The sequence below is a fragment of the Atta colombica genome, unplaced genomic scaffold (genome assembly GCF_001594045.1).
Source record: "Atta colombica isolate Treedump-2 unplaced genomic scaffold, Acol1.0 scaffold96, whole genome shotgun sequence".
NCBI classification, from domain to species: Eukaryota; Metazoa; Arthropoda; class Insecta; order Hymenoptera; family Formicidae; genus Atta; species Atta colombica.
In genome coordinates, this window is record NW_017259590.1 from 1618604 (window position 1) to 1624586 (window position 5983).

At 32.9% G+C, this 5983-nt stretch overlaps 1 long non-coding RNA gene across 1 annotated transcript; it reads right to left on the bottom strand.

Moving 5' to 3' along the window:
• Positions 1-2296: 2296 nt before the first annotated feature.
• Positions 2297-3818, bottom strand: LOC108693711. Its single transcript, XR_001932030.1, has 3 exons — positions 3571-3818; positions 2999-3259; positions 2297-2538 (listed from the first exon to the last, which is right to left on the bottom strand). It is a non-coding gene; the product is annotated as an uncharacterized LOC108693711 (long non-coding RNA).
• Positions 3819-5983: the final 2165 nt, after the last annotated feature.

The following is a 5983-nucleotide window of genomic DNA, read 5'->3' on the forward strand; positions in this document are numbered from 1 at the left end:
GGATTTTTTGTCACGTTTGATTTTCATCAGAAAGTCTAAATTTTATAAACGAGAGCTCAAATAAAAAGTTCTTAGCAACATAACGGGCTTTGGGCCTAATTTTGAGTGTACGCGGGGGCCTAATTCGAAAGCGTGTGCAACCGGCACGGCTGGTCTGGCCCAGAATTATTCATCGTAGACAGGAAATGCAAATTCCATCGTGTCCCCTCGTGTTATAGGACAGTGCTCTTTGACCTTACTTCGATCCCTTTTAAAAACGAGAATTCTTGCCTTTATGAAAATTTCGTCTTCGGACTTTTTCTTTCAAGGCCTTTTCATGAATGCATTTATTTCCACACACGTATTTATGTAACACAAATAATTATAATAATAATCTAAACGTATGTATATCTATATAATGTACGATATATTTGTAATTAATTAATTTTTAAATTTAAATAATTTTCTTCTTTATTCTATTTGCCTTAATTCCGGATATAAATATATATTAATTCTTTATTTATAAAATGTAACGTTATTTAATCTTTAAAAAATAAGAAACGCTACTTAGAAAACTATTTTTCATTAAGTTCATAAAGTGTACGTAAAATTTGAATAAAAATTCTAGAAATACAATACAGTAGTGTTAATAAAAATCGTTTTACCTTTTTATTATTACAAATTCTAAAGTTTTTTCACGATGTATAATGCGTGATACGTCCAAGTGCAAACTTTGTTTTTATCCAATTTCGGTATATTTTACCTCGAGATTCTATTGTATTTCGCGGGTCATAGTATGCAACCTCGCATGTTGCAATTTACAAAGTTGAAAGAAGATCCCAGACCCCTTGACGGAAGGGGGACCCAATGAAAGTTCCCGAGTCTGTGCCCACGGGCACCACGTGTGTGCCCGTTTTCTCTCGCTCTTCTTCTCTCATTCTCTCTTCCTCCCGACGACAGTTCCCTTTCCGCTCGCGCGCGCTCCGCTCGTGCGGATTCCGCTCGCAATCAGTCGTTCTCGAGATGCCGCGTGCGATGGTTGTCAGGTCGCGTAGTGTGAGCGACACTCATCGTGTCGTCGTGGAACGAAAAGTATATTGCGATATGTAACATATTGTATTATTATCATTGTTGGAAAGGGAAAAAATATTGCGGCCGCGATTCCCCGCGAGTATCCGCTGGTATCACGTCGGGCGGAAACGAGTATCTTCCTCCCGCGGGACGCACGTTTCACGTACTGGGTGTCGCGTGTAAGTAACGTATGGAATCCTCGACGAAGTGCTTGGGACGATGTTATAAATTGATGTTCGAGAATTTTCTTCCTAATTTTGTAATACTGAATCTTCTTTTGTAAAGGATACACGGATAGTAATTTTTAATTGACGTATGCATTTGTATTGTGCATTTAATATAAAGAGAAATTTTCTTAGTCACATTAGAGATTCAGCATTGCGAATCGAAAATATGTTGCGTACATGATCGCCGCGTGTGAGTGGATTATAAATTAAACAGCAGTTTATCGTGATGGTTGCGTAAACGAATATTAAAAAAACGTTATTCAAAATCAGGTCATGTCATCGGGACTTGCGTTGATTCGGCTGCGAGGAAAATAAACTGAAACGCGCGGGTGATGAGTCACTTCAACAATGCGCTCCGACTGCGATTTCCTCTCTCTCTCTCTCTCTCTCTCTCTCTCTCTCTCTCTCTCTCTCTCTCTTCGCACTCTGACCCTTATCGTTTTAATCAGAAAGTATAATGGTAAATTCAATACCAAGAACAGCTTTGGCATAAATAGAGCATATTAGAAACTCGGTCTTAACTTCTTAATCAAGATTACGATTAATTTCAATTCGTTCGATTTTAGAATTTCATTTATCGTATTATTTCTTAGCATTCGTCATTATGTCTGTATTCAAAAATAATAATAGTTTAAGTCACAATTCCGCGAAATAAAATACGAAAGCTTCTTACATACACGTTACATCTCTCCTCCGTAAAACTTTTTCATCCTTCCATTATTATTTAAAATTAAGTTTCTAGAATGATCTATTTTTCTTTTATTTTTCACAACGCGTAACAATTCAAATATATAAAACGTATAATGTGTGCGATAAAAAGATTTCTTCTATTAACTCTACTTGGGAAGAAATTTGTTGTTCTAAGAGTTTCTTACAATTAATAATTCTTAACAATATTTAAGGTATGACGGTATTTAACAGGAAGCTGGGAAATCAAGGAACATAAAGAAAATTTTTACAAGTTTAATAAACCGAGGCATAAATAATTTTACCTACAAACTCTATGATCATCGAGACCGATTTGTGCTTTCAAACATACGCGGGACAGATGCGTGCAATTTGTATAAAACGCTGTGTTCTCCTGGGGAGAACTTTCGTTCGTTCAATGGGGACCGACGGTTGAGAAGAGTACAAAAAAGACGCTAGTGTAGGTCAAAGATTGAATGACGAATCCATGCTGCGGCCGTTAAAAATCGATCGGTGAAATATTCCATCTTGATGTTTCCCAGAATTCTTCAATTTGTTGAATCTGATAATATATCTAAAAACGAAATTTTCTTCTCACAAATATATCTTTTTTAAAATACATTCTTAAATAATTTTGAAAAAAAATATAATATACATATATTTGTTTTCCAAAACAATTTTTGGAATCGTTTAAATAAAATTAATAAATAAAAATCAAATTATTTAAAAAAGATATTAAATTTGTACAGACGTGGATATTTATTCTTTTGAGTTGATATTAAACCACTTTTTGTTTTGTTTTTCGATATTATTTTGAAAAATGCAATTATCAAATTGGTATCAAAGAAGTATTAATTACACCTTTTTAGTATCGCAGATATTAGAAGAAGAGAGTAAGCCTTTCTAATATGACTGAACGTAAAAAAATTAATTATTATCGTCAAGATTATTTAAAAAAATATGCACATATTTTATTTTTTAACGAGTATCATATGAAGAAAAGAATGTATAGTTGCTCTTCAGGATAAACTTACGTATCTTGGTCTAACCGCCCCTTTCCTGTTTCCTCTTTTCACAAGCTTGCCGGCTAATCTCTAGGCCGCAGCATCCTGTGGGTGGAATCGTTTGCGTTATAAAGTTCCCCGGTCGAACTTGGAAATCATCAGTCTGAAAGTGCGCCTTCCATCGCTCGCAACTCATTGCTTCAAACATGTATCTCCGCGTATCACGTTGACAATAATGTTAATCGAAGTGCGCTCCACATAATGTAACAGTGAAAAGTGTAAGGCAAGGCACTGTAGAGTTAGAATAAATTAAATTCGTGTACAAATTAAAGAAATCGTATAAATTAATCATTTATTGGTTGAAAGATAATATTCGATCATGAAGTAAATTATAAACAAGAATAGCATTTGTGAAACATTAGAAGTAAAAGTTATTCTTATGAGAATGAAATATAATCAGATAAACACCAACGAGAGAAAAAAGATACTATCTTGTAATCGCTAATATGGTTTGTAATTTCAGTATTTCCATAATATGTAAGTGGAACGCGCATAAATATTTATTATATATGACATAAACTATGATTAGTAAAGTCAGTTACATTTATAGCGCAAAATAGTGTCGGCAGCGAAGATATCAAACGTGCGATTACGTTGCGGCTCGTCATCGGGCACTTTGCTTCTTTTTTTATGCAAGCTGCCTTTTGAAGGGCAACACTGTGATCGGGCATACTCAGCGAACTACACGAAACGTAGCATAGGAAATTTTAATTGCAGAAACACTCTAACGTATCAAAAGCACTCGATAATTTTTTTGTTTTCGTTTTCTCTGTAAAACATAGCATGTATCTTTTTCACTGAAAATTAATATCAGATGAAACAAAGATTTGTATTGTAATGCGTGATTGATCACATATTATTAATAAAATATAATTAATAAAATATTTTCCAGTAATTGTTTCAACATACCTGCAATCTTCTCCTCAGAAGTACAAACCTAAATTAATCGCAATACCTTTCAACCAGGTCGTATTTCAACGGTAAGTTTTGTAAAAAATATCGTTATAAGAAATCTTCTTCGCAGCGGACAGTAATTTATTCAACTTTTTGGTACACATCCATTGGTGCGACATCACAATTCATGTAAATGTGTTAATAATTATTCCTTGTTAATATTAGTTTCTCGATATTTATTACGATCTTTTCTTATGCACGAGCTTATACATTTGTGGAAATGTGTATGTTGCTTCAAATTTGCAACGAATGGTCAGTTATCATGTCATTCACATGATTTAACTGTATTATAGTTATATCTTGTTCAATTCATTAAATCAAGTATATCACTTTATTTCGCTATTTAATTCTTGCGTGTGATTATTCTCTGTAATTACACGAATCTTGACGATTTATACATACATTGCAGAATGATAGCTATATTAAAGTGATAAATAAATTATGCTACTTAACCTGCAGATCGATTTGTATAGTTATATTATATTGACTAACTTTAATGCCGATGATAAAATGATATGGTAATAGTAGAATAAGGTTAATAATAATCGAGTTATAATAATTAATTCAGGTAACTTTAAAAATATTACTAAATTATGTCTATAAATATAAAAGCAACAATGTGATTTAATTAAACGATTTTTTTTTTTTATAAGAATGGATAGTTATCAAATTAAGATTCTGCACATTATTCTATGAAATATAATGTTAACTTAATCCAACAGTAGAGTGATCGGTTTTATTTCTGTATCTTTATTGCTTCAGATTTTATCATTTCACTTGGACGTAAAAAAACGATCCTTTTCCTTTTCATCTCTTTAAGATGACCGATATATCTCTCGTTCACTCCTCTTTGTACAAATCACAGATTTTTGTAATAAACAATTAATGCGAGCTGTCCTTGGAACCTGCAACGCAGGTTCGGGGCAAGTACAGCTCGCTATTTCTCCTTTTTTTCTTTTTTATCTAAAAATATGACATGCGACTTCGACGTACTTCGCTTAAAATCTGTTCCCTATAAAAAGTCAGTCTCATCGTCTATAAGGTCGCGATAATGTCTTAGTTTCCCTAGAGATCTATGTACACCATTTGCGGCGAGGATAACGATGGTGATCAATTGTTCAAAATTGAACACTCCTCGAGATTCACTGGCGCTTCTACGTTAATCAACAGATCTTAAGTACACGCGACTTAAAATTTTGATATTGACTCTCCGAATGTATATACAAAATATTAATAAAAATGACATTAATGAATAGAAACTCGAAATATTTACTTAACGAAATTAACAAAAGCTAAATATATAGTTGCTAATGGTATTTATTCCAAGTAGTTTACGGCTTTACATAAATATTTTTTTTCATGTATTCTTCTATGTGATATTTTTCTCTCTCTCTCATTCACTCTCTCTCTCTCTCTCTTTCTCTCTCTCTCTCTCTCTCTCTCTCTCTCTTCAGCAACATTATTTACGAATCTCGTAAAACGCTACCGAAGCGTCGGATGAAATTAAATACATCATGCAACGTGTGCCGAAGGTGTGCCCATAGGACTGCGAAAGAATACGCAATCTCGTTCTAATACTGCTCTCAAATATTAAAATAAATTACATTCACACCCTGTTCTTCCACGCGGCACTTGTTTAAAATTCTCTTAATCTAAATTAATGACACACGTTCGGATCACGCATTCTCGATCTCATGACAAACTAGAATGATTTGGAATTCGATCGTAGATCATAATTATAAATATGCCTTTTCGGAAGATCCAATACCCAAATAAAAACGACTATGAACGAGAAACGAATTTGAGAATTAAAAAAACATTTTTAAACACGACATAAAAATTATAATTTAATACAGTACTAATAATAAAATGCTTTCAAATTTTTATTTTGGCGTCCGCTTTGATATATGAAATTCTTTCATTATTATATCTGATTATACATAATTGAATAATATATAATTATATATAATATTATCATATTTTCTGTATATTATATATATT